Raw genomic sequence first — 9,486 nt, forward strand, 5'->3', positions numbered from 1 at the left:
GGACTGGGACGAAAATTTGGCCCTGGACTTCATCCAGACTGGCCCACATTGACAGGTTTCTCCCATGGCAGCCGCACAACTCCCGCTCCCCCCCCCCCCCCGGGTCACCCAAGCCCCCTCTTCCCCGCCACTAGCTATTCTACTTTATGTCCCTTATGGGACAAGTTTAGGCAGAAGTGAGAAACTCCCAGGCCATAGCTGTTGAGTCAGCTGTCTGTCCCCTCCCCCATGCTCCTCTGTCGTCCCTCCTGGTCCTCCCCCTGCTTCTTTGTTCCCCCCAGATGAGCGCTGCGGTGGGGGAGGTGAGCACTGCGGAAAGGGAGAGACAGAGGAGCGGAGGGGGTGGCAGTCCGCTGTCACTTAAGCCGGCCCACTGAGCCATCGGCCCACCGGGAAACTCCCTGTAGTCCCAATGGCCAGTCCAACCCTGCTCTCCTGTCTCTCTCCAATGTGACATTGGAGCAGTGCGCTGGCTGCTGTCAAAAAAATGTCCTGCAAGCAGCATCTTTGAGGTGCTGTAGGAGCGGTGTACACACTGCTCCTACAGCGCCGCTGCCCATTGAAATCAATGGGCAGCGGCACTTTGCAGGCGCTTTTAACCCTTTTTCGGCTGCTAGCGGGGGTTAAAAGTGCCCTGCTAGCGGCCGGAAAGCACCGCTAAAACAACGGTAAAGCACTGCTGTACCGCCGACGATCACAATGCCCCAGTGCGAAAGGGATCCAAGGATCAGGGTTCTCTGATTCCTCCTGCATTGTATAGTAACTGTACTGTCTGCCCCCATGTTGTAAGGCGCTGCGCAAACTGTTGGCGCTATATAAATCCTGTATAATAATTTAGTATAAACTGCTAAATACCTTTTCTCATCAGCAGTTAGAGCAGTCTTGTGACTTCTATGGTGCCTTAGTTTGATGGATACCAATGATGGGATACTATTCCTCCTACTAATAGGGGGAATACTCCTCCTCCTATTGACCACCAACCCTGAGGCCATATTTATTCTCACTGATGCTGGGCCCTGACATTTTCTGCCCCTGCTGGCCACAATCCGGCCCTCCTAAAGTCTGAAGGACAATAAAGTGTAATAGTGTGAACCCAGCCTAAAACTTGTAGTTGGAGTTTCATTCTCCCTTGATCGTCCATTGAGGCTGCAGGACCCCGACCCTCTGTGTGGACAGTGCTGATTGGCCCTGTGCTGATCATGTGCGCTCTCCCAAGAACAAAAACTAGCAATGCACAACAAACTGAGCATGTGCAGCTTGCCCTCAAGGCTCTGTTCTATCAGAAGATGGTTTGGGGACAGTGGAAAAAGGGGAGGGTCAACAGCCTTTTTACACAATGCAGAGGGTTAACTCCTTAGGTTCCACAGTGAGTAGAACAAGCATGCTTTACTGTATATACAGACTGATTTTACTGTTGTGTGTTTAGTAACACTTTAAAGCGGTTGTATACCCGCAACAAGTTTTTATTTATTTTTTACACCTGAAAGGCATAATGAGCTAGTATGCACAGCATACTAGCTCATTATGAAATACTTACCTTGGAACGAGTTGTGGAGAACTTACCTGGTCCACGCCGAGCGAGATGTCATCTTGCCTCTGCGTGTCTTCCGGGTATCGCCGCTCCAGCGCTGTGATTGGCTGGAGCGGCGATGTCGTCACTCCCGCGTATGCGCGTGCAGTGGCGTATCTAGGGTATGGCAGCCATGGCAAGTGCCATGGGCGCCATATGAAGGGGGCGCTGTTGAGTGGCTGGGCAGCAAGGCACTTACCAGGGTCTGAGGGTCTCTTCTTCCCTCCTCCTGAGCATAGGCAGGATCTCCTTTTCAGCACCTTTGCTAATGGACAATGGCAGCGCTATCCTTGCTGCGTTCAGCCACAGCCCTCCTCTGTTCTCCCACGCTCTCCCATTCTATCTGGTCGGATTGGCAGCGCACAAAGAAGAAGGAGGAACATCAGTTTCTCCCTCTCCTCTGTGAAAACTGAGGCCTTAAGTGAGGAAGATTTCATCACTTCCAGTATTGGTTCTGCATTTACCTGGCCTTGGAGGGCAGAGGAGGGATCAGGGGTCTAATAAACCCCAGATTTCTCCATAAAGAGGATATGTCACTACCCAAGGTATCACAAGGGATGATAAATATCACTAGTTTTGTTAGCTGTTTTTTTTTTGTTAAGGTTATCTAAAAGATGGGTTTCAAATGTTTCGACAGGGGCGCAGTTTCAGTGCTTGCCATAGGCGCTATTTTCACTAGATACGCCTCTGTGCGCGCGGGAGACTTCATTCCGGCAAGGTGCGGCGGCTCCACTTGGTCCAATCAGAGATCACTTTTCATTCATTGGAGTGACCTCCTGTGTTCACTATGCAGCAGCGCTGCTCAGCATGGGAGCCGGAAGATAGTAGCAAAGAATACTGCAGTGAGCTCCAGGATCCACGGTTATGGAATGTGTGTATACTTACAAGCTTACTTTCTTACTTTAAAAGCTGGATCAACGTAGCTATGCTATAACATCCATACCTGGCATTCAGCTTTAAAAATAATTAAAGACAAGAACAACAAATGCAATATATTGCAGCTTACAGTCTTTAAATGTGATGGTGGCCTTGGTTTTTTTTTTTTTTTTTTCAGGCTAAGAATATTTTCAGCAAATACCTATTGATCTTGCCAGAAATGCTGTGTGCTTGTAACTTCCTGTGAGCTGCACCAAAGAATACCTTTTCTAATTATCTTCTGTAGACTACCAATTGCCATGCCACCCATGTAATGGAGATGAAGAGATACAGACATGTTTGTAGTCCACACTAGGAGAACAGCCTAGGGTGACAACTATGGCTCCCTCATAGGATACAGTGGAAGAATGACGTAGCCACCCAGGGACAGGATGTTTGTTATTTGGAGGATCACCAGGTGAAGCTTGAAAAAATAAAAGCAGCCACCACGCCAAGGACTAGTAAGTTGCAATATATTACAGTTATGGTTTTGGATTTGGATACGCTAGCATTAATCCCTCCTCCTTCTTTTATTTTAAAGCACTAACGTTCTCCAAGGCCACCTACACCATCAACTACAGTATCTCACAAAAGTAAGTACACCTCTCACATTTTTGTAAATATTTTATTCTATCTTTTCATGTGACAACACTGAAGAAATGACACTTTGCTACAATGTAAAGTAGTGAGTGTACAGCTTATATAACAGAGTACATTTTCTGTCCCCTTAAAATAACTCAACACACAACTATTAACCACTTGCCACCCTGCGGCTGACTGTTTACGGCCGCAAGGTGGCTCTGATCTGCCGGGAGGCCGTCAATATAAGGCCTCTGGCCGCACGCGCCGTGTCACACTGGTGCCGATGCGCGTGCCTGGCGGTCGCGATGTCCTCCAGGCACCCGCGATCGGCAGTCACAGAGCCAGGGATGCCTATTTTGTAGGTGTTTTAACGTTTGTGCAAACCAATCACTATATGCTTATTGCGGGTTTTTTTTCTTCAAAAATATGTAGATACGTATCGGACTAAACTGAAAACAATTTTTTTTTTTTTTTTTCTAAATGGGATATTTATTATAGTAAAAAATATTGGCACAGATTCTTAAAGCACTTACGCCGACGTATCTTTCTATACGCCGCGTAAGTGCCCAGATGCGCCATCATATCTATGCGCCTGATTCTCAATGCTAGATACGCCTGAAATGTGGCTTCATCCGACCGACGTAAGTTTCCTACGCCGTCGGAGCCTGGGCGCATATTTACGCTGGCCGCAAGGGGCGCTTCCATTGATTTACGCGTCAAATATGTAAATGAGCGATATACGCCGATTCACGAACGTACTTACGCCCGTCGCTGTAATCTACGCCGTTTACGTAAGGCGTACGTCCGGCGTAACGTTACGACTCATAAAGCAGGTGTAAGTCATGTTCGCGTATGGACGTCGGAACAGCCGTCGGATTTTACGTCGTTTACGTAAGTCGTACGTGAATGGGGCTGGGCGTAGGTTACGTACACGCCGTAGGCATTGAGCCGTCGTATCTTAGGGAGTAAATTCTACGTGATTCTGAGCATGCGCCGTTCGTTCGGCCCTTCATTTGCATGGGGTGACGGTTTAATTTAAATGTATCACGCCCACTACCTTCCTACTTTGAATTAGGCAGGCTTACGCCGGCCAATTTACGTTACGCTGGCGCAACGTTGGGAGCGAGTGCTTTGTGAATACTGCTCTTGCCTCTCAGAGTTACGTCGGCGTAGCACATATGAGATGCGATACGCCGGCACAAAGATGCGCCGATCTACCTGAATCTGGGCCATTGTGTTTTGTTTTTTTTGTTTTTTTTTCAAAATTGTCGCTCTATTTTTGTTTATAGTGCAAAAAATAAAAACCGCACAGGTGATCAAATACCACCAAAAGAAAGCTCTATTTGTGGGAAAAAAAGGATGTCAATTTTGTTTGGGAGCCACGTTGCACGACCGCACAATTGTCATTCAAAGCGTGATAGTGCAGAAAGCTGAAATTTCGCCTGGGCAGGAAGGGGGTATATGTGCCCAGTAAGTGGTTAATGTCTAAACTGCTGGCAACAAAAATGAGTGTGTATGTGTGTATATATATATATATATATATATATATATATATATATATATATATATATATATATATATATATATTGCATTGCTCCAAAAACTGAGGTACTTCCTGTGTGGGAGGGGTTATATAGAGGGGGACTTCCTGTCCTCCTTATAACCCACATAGTAATTACTATGGCTGCTCTGTGTCCCGTGATGTACTCCAAGAAAAGGATTTTACAGGTAAGCTGTTATAAAAATCCTATTTTTTTCCTCTTATGTGACAACAATCTTCTAATCAGCCAACTCATGGCCAGGCTTTTTAATCAGTGTGCACCCGCTGTCTCTGGGCAGTGGCGTAGCATGGGGGGGCAGCCGGGCTATGGTGGGTTGCTGTCCCGAGTGTGCTGCTCTTTATGTGGTGGCAGCATCCTCCGGGTGTGAGATGAGAATAGGTAAGTCCATGGATTAGGGGGTGCAAATTACTTGCCACTGCTGTAGCCAGTCTGTGAAAGACAGAATTATTATTTTTTTACTCACTGAACTGCAACTCACTTTATAATATTTGTATCATGTGTTTTTCTGGATTTGTGGTTGATATTCTGTCTCCTAACATTTTAAAATACACCTATGGGACAAATTATAGACCTTTTTTATTTCTTTGTTAGTAGGCAAACTTATAAAATCTGCAGGGGATCAAATAATTTTCCCCACTGTATGAGTGTTTTTTTTTTTTTTTTTCTTTACTAAACCCAGAGCACACGATCAGAAAATCTAAAATTTTGTCCGATGAATGATCTGCCTATTTTCTGATCGTTAGTATGCTTCTTTTGACAGCTGGTTACAAATTTTCGTCAAACTGTATATACAGGCTCCAGCATTTTTGTCTTACACGACCACAACGTTCAATTTTTCTTTTCATTAGTACGGTATTCGGCCCAAAAAAAAAAAAAATCTGAAGAGCAAGACTAGGCATGCTCAGAAATGAAAGAACACATACAAAACAATTCAACACATTACGTCACTTCTGATGTTGAATTCTGTCTTACGAAAAATTTCTGATGGTGAGTAACCTTTTTAACTTTCGATTTGAGACAACAAAAAACTGACATTCATCCAATAATCTGATTGTGTGTACAAGGCTTTAGTGTCCCCACTCTGTATGAAGGAGCACATGGGGGCTCCTTTTGAACTGCAGCATTGTCAGTTGGAGGAAGGGAGTGTTAGATGTACTAGCAAATTTAAATACACTACTTGAAACAAAACTCCAGTTATTCCTTTATAAGCAAACCGTTTTTTCTTTTTTGGAATACAAATTTTACATAAATAAAAGCTGATCATTATACAGTATGCACCCATGCCAGTGTTAAATGGTTTGTCTCTGGAACTGTGGTCCTTTCATGTTGAATCCAGGCCGAGATATGAGACGACCTGGAAGGGATGGAGGGAATACAGGGGGTTGGGAGTCGGCAGGGTGGGTGGGGGGGGAGAGGAAGGAGAGGAATAGAGGGGGAGGGTGGTCCGGACTTAGGTGCCCTCCCGCCCCCCCTCTTTTTTTTTTTTTTTTTTTTCTCTTTTTTCTTTTTTTCCTTTGGTTTCTTCTGTATTATACACAATAAGGGGAATTATTCTCCCCATAATAATTTCTTCTTTCTCTCACTCTTTATAATATAGGGGACCATGTTCCCCTTCCTATTCATCTTTTTATTTATAGTTTTTTTATTTCTATTTCTTATGTCGGGGAGGTGGGTTTTTGCACGTTAATGATATTAAAATAATAATAATATATGCACAATAGGGGTGTTTTTTCCCCCTTATATTAAACCTTTTGAAATGTTTTTTTTTTTTTTTTTATTCTCCCTTGGATAGGGATATGATAGCACCCTATAACTTTAGTAACAATAATATTATACATAACAGGGGTGGATCTTCACCCTATATTAATTATATTTTTTTCTCTTTTTTTTCTTTCTCTGTTCTCTTTTCACAATGTAGGGAACTTGATTATCCCTCTAGTTTTCACCATGTAAACACACAATAGGGGGATTTATTCCCCCCGGAATAATTGTTTTAGACTTTTCACCTATCCTTTTTTTCTATCCCTTTTTTTTTAATTTTTTTTTTTTTTTTTGGGGTGAGGTGGGTTTCTGCACGCAATACAATAGTAAAATAATAACAATATATGCACAATAGGGGTGATTTCCCCCATGTATTAAATTTTTTGATCTTATACTTTTTTTTTTTTTCTTTCCTTTTTTTCTCTCTTTCACAATGTAGGGAATTTGGCCTTCCCTCTGTTTACACTTTGTAAATACACAATAGGGAGAATTTATTACCCCTGGATTTGTTTTTGTTTTTTTTTCTCTCTTTTCCTTCTGTTTTTCCTCTCCTCCTCTCTCCTCTCTTCTTGTACCTGCCATCTTTACCCTGCCCCGTCGCCCCCCCCCTACCCCCCACTGCTAAAAGGGAAAGCTAGACATGGGGCAAGTGGGAAGGGAGTAATCCTGTAGCACTAGTGACAGATGAAGTTTTCTCCCTTTTATATTCTTTGTTTTTTTTTTTTTCTTTAAGGTATAAGAGGTACCTATTGAGACCAATATGTTGTAAGTCTGTATGTTGATTTTATATGTATTTATTGTTTTGTTTGGAAAAAAATTAATAAAAGAAATTATGAAAAAAAAAAATGGTTTGTCTCAACTCGTAAATCTGCCAGAAAACTTGTTCTTTTGAAAAACTGAATTACTGGCCAGATGATCGTAGAAGAAGGAAAACCTAAAAAAAACAAATGCAGCCATCATTGCATCTAATGCCGCGTACACACCATCACTTTATGTGATGAAAAAAAACGAAGTTTTTAACAACGTCACTATAAATGACCGTGTGTGGGGGAAAACGTCGTTTTATGTCTTGTGAAAAACGACAAAAAAAATTGAAGCATGCTTCAATTTTATGTGTCCGTTTTTCAAAACTTCGTTTTTTACTTCACAGAAATTGACCATGTGTAGCAAAAAACGACGTTTAAAACAACGTTTTTAAACCCGCGCATGCCCAGAAGCTAGTTATGAAGCGAGCTTCAATGGAAAAAAGTGGTGAACGTAACCTCGCTTTGCTAGAACATTGTGAAAAAACGATGGTGTGTAGGCAACGTCGTTTTTTAAAATTGAAGTTTCAAAAACGTCGTTTTTTACTTCACAGAAAATGTCGTTTTTTTTTCATCACATAAAGTGATGGTGTGTACGCGGCATAAGAACGGGCAAGCTCCAATATAATAAATATTTGCTTATGGATTCAATACTGCTTTGAATAGATTCTATCATTTGCAGAAATCTGGAGGTTGCAGGGTGCGTAGGTAGCCAGGCATGCAGATATTGCATCACCAATCCTAATGTACGCTCAATCTCAGACAGACTGATTATTGGACAATCTGGATTTGAGAAGAAATGAAAACTTGTGATGGCTAATTGCAAGTAGATCATTATATTTTTGCACTGTTCAAACATTATCCAAGCAGATAAGAGACGGGAGGTGTACATGTATGGGTGCCACACAAAGACCTTGGTATTGTTTGCCCACCTGCTCAGCTCTTTGTCTCCTGGATACATGACTATCTGGCTTTTTACATCTGGATGTATAATGTTCACCCATCCCATTCCCATAATTATTTTACAAAGTACACTCTACGTACTCTCCTGATTTTAGATCCTCTTTCCTGTCAGTTCTTGTTTTACTCTTATGAACTACTAACTGTAATGCGTGGCCTTAAGCCACCACCATCCACCTCGAAGCACAAATCTAAATCCTTTAAATCCTATAACCATCTGCTTTCACTCTCGTTTCTCCTTCTCATATTTCTCCTATCCCTGGTCCTCTTTATCTCTCACATGTTTGCCACACCATGGATTTTATGTAACAATCAACAGGGATGTACAGCACTCTTTAGCAACCAATCAAATGCCACCTGACACCGTAGTTAAAGCGGAGGTTCACCCTAAAAAACAACTTTCTACCATGGCCTCCAGCATACTAGCGTCAGCTACAGTATGCCTTTATTTTAATTTTTTTGCGCTGTACTCACATTTTAATCCATTTGTTTCGTTTCAGACTCACGGAGCTATACGGCGCCTGCGCACAGACTAGGAGCTGACTGCGCAGGCGCCGTGAAGAGCCAAGTCCTATTTCGGCTATTTTTGGAAAGCGTGACGCGCCATAGCCGGCCGTCAATCATGTTCCCCTCTTCATAGGAACACCTACTCCCTGCGGGAGTCTGAAACGTAACTAATGGATTATACTGTGAGTACAGCGAAAAAAATAAAGGCATACTGTAGCTGACGCTAGTATGCTGGATGGCATGGTAGACAAATTTTTTTAATTTTTTTTTTAGGGTGAACCCCCACTTTAAGTAGAACCTGTAATAGCTAATGTAGAATTACTTGTTAGGTGTTACTGACAACTGCTGCCTTTTGCACAAGGTTAATACACAAGTACAGTAAAACCTTGGATCACAACAAGCATAATTCATTTCAGAAGAATGCTTGTAATCCAAAGCACTTGTATATCAAAGTGAGTTTCCCCATAGGAAATAATGGAAACTCAGATAATCCGTTCCACGGCCACTGCTTGTCTATGCAGTACCGCATGTAGCCAGAGGTGCGGGGGCCCGGAGACACTCAGAAAAAGAATGTCTCCGAGTGTCACCATCGCCCTCGCACCTCTGGTCTAAAGGGGTACTGCATACCCCAGAGGCTTGAATCCTGCTTGTCTTCTGAGGCAATGCTCGCAAAGCGAATTGGGATTTTTCAAATAGCTCGTAAACTGCATTACTCACAATGAGAGGTTCCACTGTATTGTATCAAATTAGCCTAGGATTAAAGTAAAACTATAGGCAAAACTTTTTGGCGATTTATTTATTTATTTATTATTATTATTATTATTAT

Source organism: Rana temporaria, chromosome 5 (assembly GCF_905171775.1).
Source record: "Rana temporaria chromosome 5, aRanTem1.1, whole genome shotgun sequence".
Taxonomy (NCBI): Eukaryota; Metazoa; Chordata; class Amphibia; order Anura; family Ranidae; genus Rana; species Rana temporaria.